We start from the raw sequence: 23,392 nt of genomic DNA, 5'->3' as shown, positions 1-23,392 counted from the left end.
ACCAACTGCACACGTCCAATTAGATGCTACAAATGCGCTGGAAATCAAGATTACAAAACATGTGAAAAGAAAAAAGAGGATAGTAGAGACCCGAAATGCACATTATGCAGTGGAAACCATCCTGTCACTGCAAAAATTTGCAACGTGTACCAGGAAATAATAAAACGACGTTTCTGAAATGAAAACATCGTACCAGTGGTATTACAAACACAACGACAACAACCACAATAACAACAAAAGAAGCAGCTTATGCCTGTACCCCCATCACATCAAACAATCCCGCAACAAACTAGTCCACAGATCCCACAACAAACTAGTCCACAAAATAGACAGGCTACACCAACACCCCAACAACAATACGGGTCAACACATGCGCAAGTTGCCAGTGACAATAATATATTATCTATTCTTCAAAATACAATTACAAACCAACAGCAAACAATGAACCAAATTGCAGCAGAAATAAAATCACTTGGAGAACAACTCATACAACTAACAAATCTCTTAACTAGAAAGGGTCCAACAGTATAAAAATGTCCTTTGGAACGTAAATGGCCTTACCAAACACAAACAAGAATATTTAATGTACCACACAACACACCCTGAAGCTGACAGGTTAGCCAGAGGAGGAACGGCAGTGCTTTTTAGACACCAAGTTAAACACTATAAGTTACCTAAATTCAGAAAAAACTTTCTACAAGCAACCAGTATCGTAACTGAAGATTGGCTAGGTTCATGAACAGTATCAGCGGCCTACTTCCCACCAAATTATTCACCAAATAAAGAAGAGATGGAAAAATACTTCTTGTCTTTAGGTCACAAGGTTCCTAGCAGGCGGTGATTACAATGCGAAAAACATAGCATGGGGCTCTAGACTAACAACGCCAGGTAGAGGTAGAGTACTATATAACATCATCGAAGAACTGCAGTTGAGTTACCTATCCATATACCCTCCAACGTAACGGCCTAAGGATCCAGCAAAAATACCAGACCTTCTTGATTTCTGCATAGTTAAAGTCATAGGAGCTGGTTACCTAAATGTAGAATCAAATCTCGACCTTTATTTTTATCACACACCAATAATATAGCACAAGTTAGTGTTAGTGCCACAATTGTAAAAAAAAGAACTTCCTGTGATGCTCTTCAACGACAATACCAATTATTGGGAACAATATAGAAACCAAATTAATGCAAAAATTGACTTAAAAAATTTGCAAAAAAATTTTACATTAAATCACTTAAAAAACATCATCTACACTGATGTGAAAAATGCAATATCAGAAATATCAAATCACAAAAAAATCAAAACTTCCCAATAATAATTAAAAAGAAAATAGTTGAAAAAAGAAAACTCCAAAGGATTTGGCAGCGTAATAGACACCCGAGACCCCCGATAGGGGCTTCACGACCTTGATGTTGATTCAAGGGGTTAAGCTGACTGTTCAGATAGGGCTGTAGTTTGGAGCAGGAAGTGGATCAAGTATGTGTGTGTGAATGAATGGGATCTCCCTAATAAGGAGCTCTCCGTTGAATGAAGGCACCCCCTATAAACGGGTAATGCCTGGTGAATGGTAAGTATGAAAGGATGTGAAACAACCTCGCTAGACCAGTTCCTGTTACGACTTAGCTCTCTAGAGTATCTGGGAATCTTTCCTAGGTACACGAGAGACTAGGAATGTATGAACTGCTTCAGCGACCAAGAAGTAGCCCACACTAAGTTAACCCACCCATATCTGGTTGTACCACTACCCTGGCGTAAATTTAAGTAGAAGACCCTCTGGCCTTCACTGCCACATCTCCAGTCTACGGCACTGCTCACATCGCCAATATATAGTCAACCGACCCGCTATTATCTACCAGTTGTATCTATCCTACACTCAGAATACAACCAGAAAAGGCCATCCCTCCTTTATCCCTTTTCCCACTAAACCTACACCCCCAACACACAACGTAAAGGTGTACTTGTACCGTGGCCAGGCCTGCATGGCAGTTGTGTGCCTAAATTGAACTGTCTCAAACGGTCGACTGGGGGAACCAGGCCACACCCCCTTTCAATTTAAGGCCTTATACCGGCACAGAGAGCACTTCTGGTATAGACAGTTTATTTTTCCCAAACTCGTGGGATCAATATGGAACAATGCAATAATTTAAAAAATTTAACCCTAGGGGTTTCACAGAAGAACCCAACAAACACTCAAACTTCCACTGAGACTGTTCGGCAAAATCTGGAAGAAAATATACCCACCACATCGGGTAATAAAAATACTGAAGACGCAATGCGGACTATTTTAAAAGATACTAAGAAGGATGAGGTTTCTCGGCCAAAAATATCTGAAGCACAGAGAAGGAAGCTTCGAAAAATGAGTGAACAGGGAATTGACACTTCTAAGGTCAAATTACCTCCTAGACCTCAAAATAAGTCTTCTGGGAATGTTGAAATCACACAAGCTGTTAAGCGGACTGTATCTGATAGAAGCACTTCTGAGGAGAAATTAACAAAAAAGAGCAGAACTGCTGCTGCCTCTTTCGAAGAGCTTAGCAGCAACTACAAAGCTGCTCTTACGGAGGAAGCTTACTGGACTGAGTGAGCTGAAATTACTTGGAGAGGTACTGGAAAGAACCAATGAGGTTAAGTATCTAGGAGTAACCCTGGATTCGAAACTCAATTGGAATACTCATATTACCAATATAACCAATAGAGCTAAGCGACTCTTCTGGAACTGCAGACGAGTTGTAGGTAAAACCTGGGGATTGAAACCAAAGGTGGTCTGTTGGTTATACACATCAGTGATACGACCGACAGTCACTTATCGGTCAGTACTCTGGTGGAGAAAGACGGCTTTGCAATCTTGTGTCGCCACTCTCACCATCCTACGAAGACAAGCGCTTCTAAATATAACAGGAGCCTTGAATAGTACAGGAACGGCTTCATTAGAGGTTATTACAGGTCTCCCTCCGCTGGAATTATATATTTCGGCTGTAGCCTTTATGACCATCCTGAGACTCAAAGCAAACAATACTTGGAGGCCGAATTATGTATTGAATAGCCACACAAACATTACTGGGACTATACTGGAGGAATCCATCTTTATGATGAATTCAGATATGATGACACCAGGACTAATCTTCACAATTATACCATCTAGAGAACAAAAATTCCCAAATAATAATGGGGACTTTATATAGTTCACTGATGGATCTAAAACTGCCCATGATACTGGATCAGGAGTCTTTGAGCAAACATGTAACTACAATAAATATTACAGCCTAGGTCAACATACTACGGTGTTCCAGGCTGAAGTTTTTGCTTTGGTGGCCTGAATTGATGAAATTATTGATGAAGACCCTAAAGCTAAGAGAATCAACATTTACACAGATATCCAATCGGCTATTCTAACTGTAAATAACCCTCTCATCAAATTAAAACTAAAGAGAAACTGCAAAGACCTCCTCAATAACCTGGCAAAAGACAATAAATTGTCATTAATATGGGTGCTGAGTCATGAAGGGGTGCATGGGAACGAACGAGCAGATATGTTAGCGAAACAAGGCTCGAGAGAAACTTTTGAAGGCCCAGAACCTTTCTGTGGCATCACTAAAGATGCTACGAAAAACGAGGTTCAGAAATGGCTGATAAAGAATCATCAAAATAAATGGAGAACCACTCAAGGGCAAATCCAGACTAAAAAAATAATCAAGAATATTGATAAAAAAAGTCTCGAACAATTTGATGAACCTCAAGAAACGAGAGATTATAACCATAGTGCAGAAAGTGCGAAATGGAAGAAGAGACTGCCATACACATACTATGCCATTGCAGTGTGCTAGGTGACGTATGGCAGGACTTCACTGGTCAAATGAGGTTTGAACCAGAAGAGATCCTAAAACTACCAATAAGAAAACTGTTTGCCTTCGTTGAGGCCACAGGACTTATTAGAGTTTAAGGAGAAGAACAGGGTTTGATACAAAGGTCTAATAACCATGTGCTAGAGACTAACGAGTCTCGCCTGAGTTAAGAAGAAGAAGAAGAAGAAGACAACCGAGAAACAGGAAAAATTATGACAAAACTTCTAGAGAACTAAAAGAGCTCATAAACAATATAAAGAATTGATCGTTTAACAAATACTTAGAAAATTTAACAAGTGGGTACAGAAGATACAGACTATTCGTTATGGAAAACGGTTAAGAACTTGAAAAGTCATACAAACTCAAACATAAAGACATTGGAACGCTTTCATTCGAAGGTACTACGGGCCGTAACAAATGCACCTTGCTTTATACCAAACAGGGAAATCCGAGACAATCTCCAAGTAGCTACAGTTAAGGAAATAATAAGTGGATACAACAGCCGCTACTTGGCAAAATTGGAAAACCACCAAAACAATACTGCACTAAACTTGCTAGATAATAGTGAGCAGACTCGGAAACTGAAGAGGCACAAACCATTGGAGCTACCACATAGGTTCTAAACAGCAGCAGTGAAGTACTTAGCGTTAAAGGCACATTTCAATAATCAAAGAGACTAGTGGAGTTTATGTTATCACTGGATAACAAATCCAAATTTATAGGTACATACACCCTTTTGTACAAACAAAAAACATGCTTTGCATCTATTGATTGCACGTAGTAAATAAACTTTAATAAGCAAATCACGAAAAACAGTAAGGCAGAGGGGAAATGAAATTTTTGTGAACAATTTTGCAAGTCATTAACCATATTTGTAAAGGGTTATCACTAAAACTAAATTAGTATTCGATAAATAAATAAAACATAGGAAACGCTTTACTGCAACCAATTTTTTTTGCGTGTTGGTATAAAAAACCATATATTATAGAAGCTAATTACTGATGTTTATTTTGAAATAATAGTAGAAATTAACGAACTCTGCCATACTCTATCTAGTAGGTAGCTATCAACAAACAGTCAACAGTAGGGGAGACAAGTATGCTAAATTTGCAGTTACTCGGGCGTTATGGTGACCTATTGCGTTGTGAAGATTAGGTCCAAAAAATAAAAAAAGTTATGTTAAGTTTTCCATTTTAGTGGGGATTTTCCATTTTTTTAATTTAATTTGCCGTTTCCAACAATCGTTTTTTTCCGATTATAGCGCTATCTATTCATAATTAGAAAAAATATATTATCTAATAATAGTTACTTATTTTTACGTAAGGAATCCAAATCTGGCATAAAAAGTGGGGGCTGTTATTGAAGATTTTAACACGTTGACGGACAGAACTTATATAGACGTCTAATTTCCATTGATGATTTGTGACAAAAATCTGTAGATTTTTTGCCATATTACATCTACAGATGCATATGAAATATGACACGACATCCATGGTTGTCGTCGACATGTTTACAAAATATGTTAAAAAACTTATTGTTTCCAAAAACTATAAGCGCTAAAAGAAATTCAGCAATTTTCCTATTCTACTTTGCAAACTTCATATAGTGTCACAACACTTGCTTATACATTTGACGTACTATCCGTCAACGTGTTAAAGTAACTCTCCACCCCACCTCCGTGGGTGGTCGTGTTTGATGTCATTTGATAGATTTTAAAAAAATATTGAACATGTATTTTTCAATTTTTTGATCTGATGTTCATTTCGCGGAATATCGCTGAGTTTCTATTTAAAAGTTTAAAGTTACTCCCCACCCCTCTCTGTGAGGGTCGTGTTTGGTATCATTCGACAGATTTTTAAAAAATATTGAATATGTATTTTTCATTTTTCCGATCTGAGGTTCATTTTGCAAAATATTCGCTTTTTTGTGAAACTTTATGACTCACCCATTTCAGATTTTTGAATTAGATACTGTTCTGCATGTAATTAACTTACCTTATCTTAATTTGACGATTTCTAGTCGGTTTTTCTAAGGATAGTTTTTTTTTTCGGAACCCCCTTAACGAACTCCCCCATATTAAAAGTCCATATATGGTAGGGGTACATTTACGGGGTACAAGGTTTCTCCCCATGTGATTTTCTGACGCGCTCGAGTAACTGTAAAAATCCCCGCTTGGGCTCCCCTACCATTATAATTTATGGAAATAGTTTGTACGATTAAATAGTCTAAGAGCTAGTGAACCCTCCGACTAACGGTCGTCCTGTAAGGCTAGAAATTTGTCTAGTGATAAAATTCATAGCACACCAAGGCTAAAAACCATGACCTGACAGGCATCAGCCGTGCACGTGTATCTACCAGGTGAATCGAAAAGTGCATAGTTTAGGGGTAAAATAAATTTTCTCCTGTAAGGTTTAAATTTAAGTATGTGTTTGAGTAAGCCATTTAGAAGAAATGTGTACAATGACAGGCGATTCTGAAGAGCATAAGACCTTGCCAGGCGAGGGGAAAGATTAGGGGTTTTTCCTAAAATTATTTTTCTTGCATCGAACAATTATTTTTTTAGGTTTTTTGAGTCCCTCCAAACAGAAAAGGACTTTAGTGATTTTTCTCTTAAGTTAATAGTTTTTGTTATATAAGCGATTGAAAATTTTGAAAATTGCGAAAGCGGCCATTTTTAACCCTAAATCGGACAATTACCTAAAAATTTCAAAGTTGCCAAGGTAGATAGATATTCTTTAAACATTGATTGATGAAATCCCAAAGAGTTTTTTGCAATACAATATCGGAAACCCCTTTGTTTTTTAATTGCTAATCAAGCGGGCGCGACACTATAGTATAAGTGAGGACGTTTGAGTTGGCATAAATTCATTATCTCGAGAATGGGCAAATTTCAAGAGAAATCCTCAGACAGGTCGATTTTTATTTTTAAATTAGGACTTTTTGGCATATATATAATAATATTGACGTCATCCATCTGAGCGTGATGACGTAATCGATGATTTTTTTAAATGAGAGTAGGGGTTGTGTGATAGCTCATTTGAAAGGTTATTTAATTCTCTATTCAATAATATAAACATTAATATAATTATTTATACAGGGTGTACAAATTTTTTTTTATTAAATTAACTTTGATTAAATTTGACAAATAGAAGAAAAATTTTTATTGTACACCCTGTACAAACATTTATGGAAATGTTTATATTACTGAATAGAGAATTAAATAACCTTTCAAATGAGCTATCACACAACCCCTACTCTTATTTAAAAAAATCATCGATTACGTCATCACGCCCAGGTGGATGACGTCACTAGTATTATATATATGCCAAAAAGTCCTAATTCAAAAATAAAAATCGACCTGTCTGAGGATTTCTCTTGAAATTTGTCCATTCTGGAGATAATGAATTTATGCACACTCAAACGTCCTCACACTTATACTACAGTGTCGCGCACGCTTGATTAGCAATTAAAAAAACAAAGGGGTTTTCGATATTTTATTGCAAAAAACTCTTCGGGATTTCATCAATCAATGTTTAATACATTGATTGTTTAATACATTGATTTATACAGAATATCTACGTACCTTGGCAACATTGAAATTTTTAGATAAATGTCCGATTTAGGGTTAAAAATGGCCGATTTCGCAATTTTCAAAATTTTCAATCGCTTATATAACAAAAACTATTAACTAAGAGAAAAATCACTAAAGACCTTTTCTGTTTGGAATGATTCAAAAAACCTAAAAAAAGTTTGTTCGATGCAAAAAAAATAATTTTAGGAAAAACCCCTAATCTTTCCCCTCGCCTGGCAAGGTCTTATGCTCTTCAGAATCGCCTGTCATTGTACACATTTCTTCTAAATGACTTGCTCAAACATATATTTAAATTTAAACCTTACAGGAGAAAGTTTATTTTACCCTCTAAATTTGCACTTTTCAATTCACCTGGTAGATACACGTGCATGGCTGATGCCTGCCAGGTCACGGTTTTTAGCCTTGGTGTGCTATGAATAATCACTAGACAAATTTCTAGCCTAACAGGACGACCGTTAGTCGGAGGGTTCACTAGCTCTTAGACTAAAAATGATAGAGTTATATTAGCGAAAAATATCGAATTTAAATAAAATATATTAAAAATGATCGGTTTTGGAGATCGTCTTAGAACTCATGAAAAAATATTTAATATAATTAAACGATTTGTATGCTGAACAAATACATCACATTCAACCGTTCACGTACGATTTTCAAACATTTTCCAAAAACTGGAAATGTACAAAGTTGTAGACAAAGCGTTGCCATTGAATTAGAGGAATCACCTCTCGAAATTGATTACTTAACTCATCAACTTACAGGCCTGGATCCCGCGTACCAAAAAAAAGTTGATTAATAGCAAGCTGAACAGGTTAAAAATTTTAAACGTCAGACTACGAAAACGTCCCATGTATTTAGTCGGACAGAACTTCCAATTGATTTGCTACCATTTCATTAAACTCTCATGCAAAAATCAGACTGGTATTTATCACCGACATATTTCCTGTCATTTAACATATTCTACGTGGCGGACTTGTTAAAATGCCCCGTTGGTGATAAATATCAGTCTAATTTTTGCATGAGAGTTTAATGAAAGAGTAACAAGTCAATTGGAAGTTATGTCCGACAAAATACATGTGACGTTTTCGTAGTCTGACGTTTCAAATTTTAACCTGTTCCACAATTAAAACTTCCCCTGTTCCGGTGTTCCCATACATCAAAGTTTGTCCGACTAGACACCGTTAAACTATTAACAAATTTTCAACTTGCTATTAATCAACTTTTTTTGGTACACGGGATCCAGGCCTATTGGATCAATATGAGTTGATTAAATAATTTCGCTATTCGTCTTCCACGCTTTTCATTTTCAAAAATATGGAATAATTTCAAATGAAAAAAAGACTAAGTTTTCACTCTAATGGCATATAAAACAACATAATGCAATTATACATCCCACCAGAATGAAAACAATGGGAACATTGGGAAATTGAAAATGGTTATTCATTTTTAATTTTTAATTTCAAATGAATTTAAAAAGTACTTATTGAATACCTATTGCTATTAAGAGGCTACAGTAGCGATCAACAGGTAGCAACAAACGCGTTCCAAGATTGCGGCTGTAATTTTGAATATTTTGTCGAGATATTTGGCACACATATTCGTAATATAATAAAGAATGGCGGTACAGAGCCCAATTTTAGAAATATGTGAGTACGTGGAAATTACTCTATAACTAATAGGTCTGGATCCCGCTTATGACAAAAAAGTTGATTAATAGCAAGCTGAAAATTTGTTAATAGCTTAAGGGTGTCTAGTCGGATAAACTTTGATATATGGAAACACTGGAACAGGGGCAGTTTTAATTGTGGAACAGGTTAAAAATTTGGAACGGTCAGACCACGAAAACGGCACATTTATTTTGTCCGACATTCAGAAGAAAAAAAAAATAAACTTTTTTATCCCACGCCTAGATTTTGTGTAATCTTGGAGCTACTAAAATTTTTTTATTTCTAACAAGAAATCGAATATGTTATAACTAATTAGCCAACATAGAGAAATTATCACTGTCATTTTGACAAACTTGCGTCAGATTTTCTCTAATCTGTTCTGTCATCTTTATCGATATCTGTTCAGTGCAGTAGTGTGTTAATTTAAGAATTCGTTTTTGTTGTTTCATAGGAAAGTAGTGTTTACTGATAGTTAATTTATTATACATTCGGAAAAATGAAAGAATACCCGTGAACGATCACATCAATCAATTATTTTGTATTTACTATCTATTTTTATAACAAACGTTTGTTGTTTATAGAAAAAGACAGCAAATATAAAATAAGTGATTGATGTGATCGTTCATGGGTATTCTTTCATTTTTCCGACTGTATATTAGTTGTTGTTGTTGTTGTATAAGTTGTTGGCCTCATAAAAGAATAGATTGTTGTTAGTTGTGAGTTTTAGTTATATGTAGGTAGGTAAGTATATTTTACTTAAAAATATTTCGAATTCTAATGCGAGTATATAAAGTTTTAGGAGGATTTTTTATTCTAAAAATATTATCAATAGTTTAACAAAATGGAAAAAGTAAATCAAACGAAAAATAAAGTGACACCATCCAAGAAAAAGTCCATTAAAAACCGTGCCAAAATTATGCGAAAATCGAAATTTGTTTCGCTTCACAACAAAAAATGATTATTTATTATTGTTTTATTATTAGATATATAATGCAAATACCTTTCTAAATACCTATCTTAACATAAAATTTTCACCCATTTTGGTTTATTTTTATAAATGTCTATTTATTAATAATAAAATCGTTTTCTATTACTTCCATTTAGCGCGACTATGATATTGTCAAAATATTAATCTTAGATAATGTCAAAGATTACCACTGTTGCCAAAGTTTATGATACTATCTCCCGAAGTTATATTTTGTTGCTACCTGTTGATAGCTACTGTTTATTCTTAAACGCTACAATTCAAATAACAAAGGTTTTTGCAAATTTCTTTCAATGTAGTACAAATTCTCTCACTGTAGTTTTTGTGGTGACGAAAAGATTTTTTGTCATTATCAGTAGCAAAACCTAGAAGAGGTGTATCGCTTTTAATAAATTGACACTTTTTCAAAAGAACAGAGGTAATATGAAAATAAATATCATGGATGCCTGGATTATCGAACGAAATACCTATCTAATAATTTGCCACATATTATGGTATAATCCCTATTAAAAAGGCTTTGGGTGCTGCAAGAGAATGCGTTGACAAATAACAAATGATAGATTTCTACATATATTGTTAAGATGACCATTTTAGAATAAAAATCGACCTGTTTAACTATTTTCACAAAATCTAATAAATATTACGTAATATCCCGGTGGACTCTTTTGAATGCCCAACCCTGTATATTTTACGTTTGATATTTCCTGGCTAAGTTTTTAATAATAACACCTACTTTTATCTAAATTACTTGGTTGGGTTGTCAGTCTGGGATTAATAATAATATCTATCTATATTATTTAACAAGCATGATAATAGTGAATGTTATTCACGCGTATGAAGTTTATAACACGAGCCGTAGCCTAGTGTTATAAATCATACAAGTGAATAACAGTCATTATATCCGAGTAGAATACTTTACTTTATCTAATACTATCAAATAATTTTGGCTAAAATTTATATAAATCAGACCAATAAAACCGATTCTGAAAAGGTCACGTTTTCTTGTCAGTTCTCCATTGTGTGAACGATTCATACGCAGAAATATAGAGTTTTCTCGATTTTTCAGGTACTAGCAATTTAAACTAGCAATTTTTGCAGCTTCCTGTATATCTGGAGGTATACAGGATATCTGAGTTTCACTGTCTGTGTCCATTTTTTCCAACTAAATAGTTCTTCTTCTTCTTCTTCTTCTTCTTCTTCTTCTTCTTCTTCTTGTATGCATGACTCTGTCTGTTTTTCCAGTGTGCCTCTAGTAAGTTGTCGTTCCATCGTTTTCGTGGTCTTCCCACTGATCGTCTTCCTATTGGGGAACCATCTCTCGCTGTCCTGACTACCCTATTTGTTGTCATTCGGCTTATGTGGTCATTCCATTCTATTCTTCTGTTTCTTACCCAGTTATTAATGTTATCCACCTTGCATCTCCGTCGTATATCTGTACTTCTAGCTCTGTCCCATAGAGTCTTACCATCGATTTTTCGAAGGGTTTTCATCTCCGCTGTTTCCAGCAATCTTTTTGTCCTCTCTCTGTCGGGTCGTGTTTCTGCCGCGTATGTCATTATTGGTCTGATGACTGTTTTGTAAATTCTGCCTTTCATTTCTTTTCCAATGTTTTTATTTCTCCATATTGTGTCATTCAGGCAACCTGCGGCTATGTTTGCTCTATTCACTTGATCTTCCACTTCTGTTTCGAGCCTTCCGTAACTAGATAGTGTGATGCCTAGATATTTAAACTCCATCACTTCTTCTATTATCTGACCTTCCAGCTTCAATTTACATCTTATTGGATCTGCTGTTATAACCATGTATTTTGTCTTTTTTGAGGATATTAACATGTTAAATTTTCTGGCGATTATGTTGAATTGGTGCAGCATACGTTGTAAATCATCTTCACTTTGAGAGATTAGTATTGCATCGTCCGCATAGCAGATTATTTTAAGTTGTTTTTCTCCCATTTGGTATCCTCTTTCAGTTCTTACTTTTTTTATTATTTCGTCCATGATCAGGTTGAACAATAAAGGACTCAAGGAATCCCCTTGTCTTATCCCATTGCCGGCTTCAATTGGGTCAGTTAGTTCATCTTCCACTATTACTAAATAGTTTAAAACTGATAAATAAATCCAACAACTTTTTGAGGTTTTAAATTAAAATTAACCGCTACATTGCTTTGACGTGACATTTCATAGCAAGCTTTGCATTTTATCTTGTACCTACACAACGTTATTGCAACCAGTGAGTAATGAAATCATTATTCACTGTAGCGAATAATAGTTATTTATGTACCAAGTCAGTAAAGTGACTCTTTATTGAACGAGTCTGATATTACGAGCAGAGGGAGCGAAGCGAGGGAGGCGAATAACCGACAAGTTCGATAAAGAGTCTTTATTGACGTGGTGCATACAAAATTTTATCGTTAATCATAAAAAACAATAACACTTACTTAACACTTACTTAATTACGTCCTTCTAATGAAAAAAATTAAATTAATAAAAAGAAAAATTAAACAGGCCAAAGAATCAATCCTGGCTCGAGAATTCATGTAAAGAAATAGAAGACCTCCAAAAAAAGCATGACACTTTCAACCTCCACAAGAAACTTAAATATACCTCCGGAATTAGAAAACAGAAAAATGCTCACGTACTTAAAACCGCAGACGGAAAAATTTGTGATCACGAACAACACTGTAAAGAATGGGAGAGACACATCAGTGACCTTTTTGACGATGCTTCTCGAGAAAATACTCCAAATACTACCTGTGACAACCAATTAGACAGAGGTCCCAGTATACTGAAGTCAGAAGTCATAAAAGCAATACAACAAGCCAAAAACAATAAAGCACCTGGACCAGATCAAATCCCTGTTGAGCTACTTAAACTTTTAGGTGAGGAAAACATTACTTACTTCACTACTTTCTTTAACAAAATTTACAACGAAGGAAAAATACCAGATGATTGGTTGGAGTCACTGTTTATAACATTACCAAAGAAAAGCAGGCCCACCAAATGCAGCGATTTTAGACTAATCAGTTTGATGAGTCACACACTTAAGATACTTTTACGTATTATACAAAACCGAGTATTCCTTGTGTGCGAAACTAGAATGGGTAATAAGCAATTTGGATTTAGAAATGGTCTAGGAACTAGAGAAGCACTATTTTGTATGCGCGTTCTATTACAAAAAAGTTGTGAATTCCGAAAGAACGTTTATGTTTGTTTCATCGACTTCGAGAAGGCATTTGACCGAGTACAACATGATACACTTTTCGATTGCCTGAAGGCAGCAGGACTTGACCACTACGATATAAGACTGCTGAAATACTTATATTACAATCAAGTAGCCTCTATCCAAATTGGAGACAGTCGTACTGAAAAACTTCCGATAAAACGTGGAGTACGACAAGGTTGTGTTTTATCACCCACCCTTTTTAATCTGTACTCTGAAGAAATCTTTAGGGAGGCTTTGGATGACAGACAAGAGAGAGTAAGGCTAGGCGGAGAAGTAATCAACAATATTAGATACGCTGACGATACAGCCATTCTTGCTGAAAATTTACAAGATCTTCAGACACTACTAAATCTAGTCAGTGAAGCAAGTTATCGGAGAGGCCTTAAAATCAACATTTCAAAGACAAATTGGATGGCAGTTGGAAAGATTAATATAGATCAAGGTCAGCTTTCTCTTGATGAAGAGGAGTTAGAACGGGTAAATCATTTCAAGTACCTTGGCAGCTGGTAAAATGTAAATTGTGACTCTGATGAAAAGATAATAACTAGGATCGAAATATCACGGAAGGCTTTTATGACCTGGAAACCAGTTTTATGTAACAGAAACCTGTCGATGAATATTCGAAAGAAGGTGCTGAAAGGTTATGTGTGGTCTATCATATTGTATGGTTGTGAGACATGGACGTTAAAAACCACAATGCTAAACAAAATAGAAGCATTCGAATTGTGGTGCTATCGACGAATCCTAAAGATATCGTGGGTTTCGCACACTTCCAATGAAGATGTTCTTCAAATGCTGAATTCAGAACGTCTGCTATAAGCATCATAAAGAGGAGAAAAACAGAATACTTCGGCCATATAATTAGAGGACCTAAATACCATCTGCTTCGCCTTATAATACAAGGAAAAGTGGTGGGAAAGAGATGGATTGGTCGAAAGAAACTTTCATGGCTGCGTAATATTAGACAATGGTGTGGCTGCACAGTAGAAGAATTATTTCGCGCAGCAGCCGATAGAGAGAGATTTCAAGAAATTGTAAACATGATGACGGCCAACGTCTGAATACAGACACGGCACCTAAAGAAGAAGAATGAAAAAAGAGTGTGTGTACTTTGTACGCACGTAAGAAGTTATAGGTACTTCTATTATTATGATTTCACCGAAATAAATACAGTCGAATTAGCTTATTGGAATAGCCTTCGTGCCAAGAAAAAGTATTCCTATAACCAGGATATTCTAATATAGTATTTTTACTACAAAAACGTTATTACGTAGGTCAAAATTTTTGACGTAAGAGAACTGTCAAAACATTAGAATGTGACTTTTCATTATTGCCGTGTTTATAATAAACGTAGCAATAATGAAAAGTCACATTCTAATGTTTTGACAGTTCTCTACGTCAAAAATTTTGACCTACGTGATAACGTTTTTGTAGTAAAAATACTATAACTGATCATTAGTGGCTAGTAAAACCGTTTCGGGACGTCAAATTTCTATTCCTTAAACCGGGATATTCCTATAACCGGTATTCTAATTAGCGGGTTCGACTGTATATTTTAAACAGTTTAATTGTATTTTTATTTAAATACTAAACTAATTTTAATACTTAAAATATTACCAAAAATTAAAAATAACATTAATAGTTACAATACGTCATTGCTTATGAACTGTAGCCTCCCCGCAATGACTTTTCCCTTGATGAATCGTAGAAAATATAAATAATATATTTACTGGCAAATTATTGTCAGTAAATATTTATCACCGTTCTATATATAATCGAACTAACAAAATGATCATTTCACACTTTATTTGCATTAATACCTAACTTAAATGATTTAAGATTTTTTTAAAATTTTACATAGACGAAATATAAATTTCGTATGACATTAATGGCAGATGGTTTTGTGCATGATGGCCGGTTTCGATGTTTACCCGATAGTTGTTATCAAATTGAATACCTAATTACTAAATCTGTAATGTTGTGATTTATTTTGTATGAATATAATTGCAAAATACTACAGAATTTCACTTTTTGCCATTTTAATCAACAGTAACGTCATTTTTGTACAATATTTTTAATAATTAAAGTAAATAAATTTTAAGTTCACTCAAATAAATAATCGATTACTGCCATCGACCACTTACATTCAATCTCGGTTAATTTGATTAATAATCGCGGCAGGTAAAACACTTCTTCTTTCAGTACAATAAAGTGTTACTTTACTGCGGCAAATGTGGGCAAAAGAGTACAATAATGAATGACTTTAGTGACGGTTGGCTATAATAGATATTATTATTATTATTTTGTTAACTCATGTACAATGAATCAGTTATAGATTAGTCTTAGATAAAACACTTTATTGCTGTTTAACACGTTGGCTGCAGTGAGACATAAATGTTGTGTCTCATGTTGTTTTGAATAACAGCCGCGTGACACACCGTACGTTCATTTAACCAACTTACACCTCTAAGTAACATTCACAATGTATGTAAGTAACATTACATTCACAATGAATGTAATCCGTTAATCCTTTAGAGGTGTAAGTTGGTTGAATGAATTAAGTTGTCTTGTTAGCATAGAAACGGGTGCATTGTGGCCGTAGGGACTCAGTTTTTTAACATTACAGCAGCCAACGTGTTAAACGTTTCGGCGAATTTCCATTTTCAATTGCCACTTATTTTTATTTTTTATGCTATACAGTGCGCTTTAAGTTATGATATTTAACACTAAAGTGATCTTGTTTATTGAAAATGGCAATTCGCTAAAACGTTTGTACAACAATGAAATATTTTATTAAATCCCATACCCATGAGCCAGGAAATTCAGACAAAAGTATTTTTATTATGTATGCTTTTTTACATAAAAAAAGTTATTTAAAGTTGTATTATTTTTAAGTGTGTCAATGGAATCAGAAAGCAGTATGAGGTAAATTATTGACAAAAATATTCTTTTCACGTTTAAGTAGACTTATTATTAGCTTACATTTATTTAATGGAACACATTATTTTTCAGTGACTACACGGTCAATAACTTTGCACGTAACGCTTTAAGCACAAATTCAAATGCTTTTGAAATTTTCAATGTATTAGGGTAAGAACATAACAAGTAAGTCGAGGTGGATGTGTAGGTCGCGGTAGATGCCACTAGTTAAGTCGCGGTCGATGTCGACAGCACATAGCAAGGAGGTCACCTGCGCTGTCAGTCGAGCTAGAACCACTATCAAGTGAAGTAGTTTAATGAAATTTAAATGACAAAAAGACTGTGCTTTTGCGATGTTGTGTCAGTCAAGTGATGATAGTGATCATCAGCTGTAAATAATCAAATCCTCCTTCATATTTCAAAAATTTACTGAATTTAATTACTTTACAAATTCAAAAACAAACTGAATACAAAAAAGGGATTATATTATAAAAAAGTATAAACTCAGATAGCGCAGTTAATGAGAACTTGGCTTCGAACGGACCAATCACAGAAAAACATCCTTGTAGGCCGCGCAGTAGACATCCATGTAAAACAAACTCATTTTATTTTCAAAAGCATCGATGTAAACCTCCTAGATGGCATCGCGCTAAACCTCCACCGCGACTTACTTGCTCTGTTATCTTTTATTTAGTACAATGTGTTTGTTTTACATGGATTTCGACATCGACCGCGACCTCCGCATCCACCTCCACCGAGACCCACTTGTTATGTTCTTACCCCTTACGTTTGCTTTTATTTCGTCTAATATGAACCAGGGATAAGGCCTCTTACTAACTGGGGGCCAAAATCTTTGAACTACTCGCCATTTTTGTTGTCTTGAAATATTCCTTGGAATATTTAATGCAGTGTTTCCTCTGGTCTTCCGTGTCCATATGCTGTTGGTAAAAAAATTTGTTCATCTGCCTTTTGGGATATTTTCTTCGGCACAAATGAGTGGCCTATTACTTCTATACTCACCAGGGTATAGCGAAAAAATGATTCAGATATAATAGAACCAGCATTACACCAAATGTATATAATAGATATGAATATACGTCGGTAAACTGGTCATACAGTGAAGATTGATGACTATTTGCCAAGAAGCGATCTAGCGATCTCTATTAACATCGCTCTTTATATTTTTGTTATTTTTTTTTCAATGGTCTTTAATATATTTGATTTTTCCTACACGTTGATCTCTAGTCCCCATTTCCTGTATTCCTCTATCAGGTTTCTTGTCATGTTACAGATATCATCGTAGTCTTGTGTTAAATGAATTTCACTTCTACAAAAAGCTTTATAATCTTTAAACCTTTAAGTTTAGCTAAGAATATTTTGACAATGGGTCTATTGAATAAAAAGGAGTCTTTGCTTTTACTTCCTCGTATTTAAGTATTTACTTAATAGCAATTGAATAAAGAATAAAGCATTAAAGAAATGACTTTATTCAATTAATATTAAGTAAATACTTGTAAGTAAAAGCAAATACTTCCTTTTATTCAATAGACCCAATGATAAGTGGAAATTATTAAAACCGTAAAGTAGGGATGGGAAAAACCTACCGGTTTAAACCTAAAACCGGTTTTTTTACTTCGCAATAACAGGTTTTACCGGTTGTTTTTTGTCCCGGTTATAACCGGTTTTTTCTTTTTAAAGTAAAAACCGGTTATTAGGTTTTTACGGTGATTAGGATTAGGTTAGGTATTATTTTGGATCCCATTTATAATTATTATTCTCAAGTAATTATTCCAAACAAAACCATAATTCAAATTTTATTTTATTTTATAAAATACCGAAGCAATCTGAAAGTGCATTCTCACATCAGCCAGAAACAATTATTAAGTTTTATTATAATATTTCCTTGAAAAGGTATTTGTAATCATAATATTTACATAAGAAGTGATCTAGTTGAATTAGACGCCAACATCATCTATTTTTCACACTTAACTCTTGACATTGAAAGTGGGTGAATGACTTTTTCTGATTGCCAAAAATAATGCTCTGGCTATGAATATCGAATTACTGATTACGAATACGAATCTCCAAGAATTTCGCTACGTTTTCAAAATGATACACTCATATAGGAAGTATTAAATGAGTTAAAATGTATCTATTCTACAAATATAAAAACGTGTTAAAAGTAATACTAATATACAGGGTGTCCAGAAACTCTACCTACAAACGAAGACAGGAGATTCTTCAGATAATTTTAAGATAATTTAACCCAATTCACTTAGTCCGAAAATGCTTCCTAAGGGAGCTAGAGCTCTTTGAAGATGGCGTCTTGTAATTAGTTTTTCTTAAATACCTCCAGAACGCTTTTATTTAGAAAAATAAAAATTGGTACGCGTATTTATCTTCAAGATATAACTCTAATCCATCCATTGCAAATTTCTAGTACAGATCATAGGCGTCCGTTTTGGGTAGGGCAACGGCTATTTTACCGCATAACTTTTTTATCTTTAACTTTTATGCATTTCTGACACTGGATTATTAAATTGTGAAGTATTCTAGTACAAAACGGTACTCTTGTTTTAAATCGGTAGGACACACCGTTTTCTAGAAAAATCGATTTGAAAATTTTTCGCTTTCTAAATTAAAAAAAAAATAAAAAAAAACTATTTAGAAAGACGAAAACTGGTACGTTTATTTATATTCCAGAGATAAATCAATTTCATTAATTGCGAATTTCTAGTACTGGTCATAGGCGTCCGTTTTGGGTAGGTCAACAGTTATTTTATAGCATAACTTTTTTGTCTTGAATTTTCGAGCATTTTTGACACTAGATTATTAAATTATGAGGTATTCGAGTACTAAAAGTTACTCTTAATTTATGTTGTTAAAATACTTCGTTTTTTGTTGGAAAGTTCTTTCAATTTTTTTTCAAATTCCAAAAACGAAAAACTTTCAAATCGACTTTTCTAGAAAACGGTGTATCCTACCGACATAAAGCAAGAGTACATTTTAGTACTAAAATACCTCACAATTTAATAATCCTGTGTCAAAAATGCATAAAAGTTAAGGGCAAAAAAGTTATGCGATAAAATACCCGTTGCTCTACCTAAAACGGGCGCCTATGACCAATACTAGAAATTTGCAATGGATGGAATCGATTCCTCTCTGAAAAGTAAATATGCATACCAATTTTCGTTTTTCTAAATAGAAGCCTTCTGGAGGTATATAAGAAAAACTAATTTCATGACGCCATCTTCAAAGAGCTCTAGCTCCCTTAAAAAGCATTTTCGGACTAGGTGAATTGGGTTAAATTATCTTAAAATTATCTGAGGAATCTCTTGTCTTCGTTTGTCGGTAGAGTTTCTGGACACCCTGTATAATAATAATACCTTTCGATAGTACTAATTTTGATCATATTGATATTAAATGGAATGGAGTATCGCAAACTAAATATTGTAAATAGTGTATTGTAAATGTAACTTTGTAACCTAGTGGACTAAAAAAAACCGAAAACCGGTTTTTCAAAAACCGGTTTTTTTGACCGGTTATAACCGCCAGGTTAAACCGTAAGCAAAAAAACGGTATAACCGAAAACCGGTGTTTTGTCAAAAACCGCCATCCCTACCGTAAAGTACAGAAAAGTGGCTTACTTCGGCCACATTATCCGTAATAGTAATTACCGATTTATACAGTAGTTGATTCTAAAAAGCTAGATTGAGGGCAAGAGAGGTCCTGGACTATATATCCTGGCTGGCCAATCGTAAGAAGTGGACTTGTCTAACGTCTACTGATCTATTTCGAGCTGAGGTGAATATAATAAGATAGGGCAGGACTGTATCGGCGTCCTTACAGTGCATTGTACAACCGCATATTCGAAGTATTTGGCTACATGTTTTCAGCAAGATAAAAACCACTTATCCTTGTCAGAATTTTCTAATTTGTACTTAAAGGTTTAAAAATTATAAAGCTTTTTGTAGAATTTAAATTCCGGCCAATTGGAATTTTTTTTAAAAATACATTTTAACTTTGAAAAATATATTTTATTTCCACGAGGAAAAATTTCCTGTAGTTGGCTGTATACCATTACAAAAACATAAAATCCTTTATAAAAGGTATATTTGTTAAAATCCCTATACAGGGCTACATCAAAGACAGAACTAGTTTTCGATCGGTTGACCGATCATCATCAGTGGAATCCTAAAATGTGTTCAACCAGATAAAATGATGCAAAGTATTTAAAATGTTGACTAAGGTTATAAAAAGTTATAGGTTATACTCACTTAGAATCTACATGCAAGCCACCAAAGTAAAAATAACAGGGTAAAAACCCTTTACAATTGATCCGTCATCGGAACATATGACAAAGATGTGAATTATAACATGGATGATTAAGATATCCGATGTTTTTCGCCCGAGGTACCAATGAGCTCTATCTGACAAGTTCACATCATGACTGTACGGAAGCAAGTGATTTTGATAACGGAAATTCTGAATGGTGACATGACAGGAATGACAGTTCCACAGGAAGTTATAATTTCCCTGTTGTTTTGTGGTATTTATTGTAAAATTTGTTAAATTAATAACAATAAAAACAGTCGTTCCCACTGTGGTAGATAGTCTGTAAAAATGGAAATAGACTTGATGTAAATGTTAAAATATTGTAACGGAGGAAGTAGGCAAACCACATTACACATTTACAGAAAACTTAATAAACATTATCAAACCCTTTATATGTGATATCTAGGGCTTAGAAAAGCAGTTGTGTGTTTATTTAAAAGTTATCAATTATATTACAATAATTGGAAGTTGTTATAATATGTGGAAGTACCATAAAAATCACTGTGTGGGTGACAAAGGTGTAGAACTGTTTTCTGATCTGGGAGGGATATATAATACAAGCTAAGATACATGCCACCATTTCTCAAGATCCCTGCATATCGCCTGGAACTCTAAGGGTTCGACAAAACAGACCAATATATGAGATAGCTAACATAGGGGAGAGGGGTGGTGTTATAAATTTATGAGAATATAATTAAAATGTAACATGAACGGGACCCAGAAAGAGTAGTGAGACTATTAAATTTAGTTGCAGTGTGATTATATGGGGTGGATATAATTAAATTATTGATGAAAGTTTAGAGATGAAACGGTATGTATGTGGGTGATGATAGCAGCTATTGGTTTGTGTGTGTATAATTGGATAGTGATAGTGGTTGATGGATAGAGATGAATAAAGAAAGAAAATCATTATGAATTGTGTCAAATCAACTGTAAATGTGGCTATGTGAAAGCTATAGAGTAATAAAGAGGTGAAAAGTACTATTGTAATTAAAAAGAAGTTAAGAAAAAAGTTGTCGATGAAGTAGATGGAAGTCCCGGTTAAACGAAACATGGCGGTTGACACAATTTGGGCTTTTTTGTTTTTCTCTGACTATTTCTAGGTCCTCGTACAAGTCCAACTTCAGAAAGTCTCTTTGGGGGATATTGCGTAGAAGAGAAATATCATCTGGGATGTTCAGAGTATGATTTTTCTCTTTGAGATGTTGTGAGAAGGTAGAGGTATTCTCTCTTCTGATGTGTTCAAGAGAGCGAGAAGCAAGTGATCTACAAGTTCTTCCTATGTAGGTGGCATCATAGTCAGAACATTGTAGTTTGTAAACACCACTACGATTCATATAGTTGATAATATCTTGGGTGTTAGATATTTTCTTTCTTTTTCATCTCTATCCATCAACCACTATCACTATCCAATTATACACACACAAACCAATAGCTGCTATCATCACCCACATACATACCGTTTCATCTCTAAATTTTCATCAATAATTTAATTATATCCACCCCATATAATCATACTGCAACTAAATTTAATAGTCTCACTACTCTTTCTGGGTCCCGTTCATGTTACATTTTAATTATATTCTCATAAATTTATAACACCACCCCTCTCCCCTATGTTAGCTATCTCATATATTGGTCTGTTTTGTCGAACCCTTAGAGTTCCAGGCGATATGCAGGGATCTTGAGAAATGGTGGCATGTATCTTAGCTTGTATTATATATCCCTCCCAGATCAGAAAACAGTTCTACACCTTTGTCACCCACACAGTGATTTTTATGGTACTTCCACATACTATAACAACTTCCAATTATTGTAATATAATTGATCACTTTTAAATAAACACACAACTGCTTTTCTAAGCCCTAGATATCACATATAAAGGGTTTGATAATGTTTAATTAAGTTTTCTGTACTATGTGTAATGTGGTTTGCCTACTTCCTCCATTACAATATTTTAACATTTACATCAAGTCTATTTCCATTTTTACAGACTATCTACCACAGTGGGAACGACTGTTTTTATTGTTATTAATTTAACAAATTTTACAATAAATACCACAAAACAACAGGGAAATTATAACTTCCTGTGGAACTGTCATTCCTGTCATGTCACCATTCAGAATTTCCTTTATCAAAATCACTTGCTTCCGTACAGTCATGATGTGAACTTGTCAGATAGAGCTCATTGGTACCTCGGGCGAAAAACATCAAATATCTTAATCATCTATGTTATAATTCACATCTTTGTCATATGTTCGGATGACGGATCAATTGTAAAGGGTTTTTACCCTGTTATTTTTACTTTGGTGGCTTGCATGTAGATTCTAAGTGAGTATAACCTATAACTTTTTATAACCTTAGTCAACATTTTAAATACTTTGCATCATTTTATCTGGTTGTACACATTTTAGGATTGCACTGATGATGATCGGTCAACCGATCGAAAACTAGTTCTGTCTTTGATGTAGCCCTGTATAGGGATTTTAACAAATATACCTTTTATAAAGGATTTTATGTTTATGTTGAAGATATTTTATTTATTATCCCGGCTTGTTATAGCGTTCTCCGCCTTCCGGTTCCTAGTTCCCAGCTTCGTCGGTCGTTACATTCGCCAGAGTGAAGGTTCCTTTCCTACATTGTCTTTTGAGTGCAGCCTTGCCAGGATTGTTTCGGCCTTTCTCCCTTCCTTCATTCCCTTGGCGTCAATTTTAAAATTTGTGTTGGCAGCCTGGCGTCGTCCTTTCTTTCTACATGACCATACCGGATCAGTTGTCTCCTTGAATTTCATCTATGATGGTTGTCCCATTATGTTTTTGATTTGGTCAT

At 34.5% G+C, this 23,392-nt stretch overlaps 1 protein-coding gene across 1 annotated transcript in view; it reads left to right on the top strand.

Moving 5' to 3' along the window:
• The window catches only part of LOC114344544 (growth arrest-specific protein 2-like), a 389,075-nt gene that overhangs the window by 347,350 nt on the left and 18,333 nt on the right, over window positions 1-23,392 (top strand). The window lies entirely within an intron of this gene.

Source organism: Diabrotica virgifera, chromosome 3, assembly GCF_917563875.1.
Source record: "Diabrotica virgifera virgifera chromosome 3, PGI_DIABVI_V3a".
NCBI lineage: Eukaryota > Metazoa > Arthropoda > Insecta > Coleoptera > Chrysomelidae > Diabrotica > Diabrotica virgifera.
Note: the sequence above shows the minus strand (reverse complement) of the source record. Positions and strands in the feature narration are given on the sequence as shown.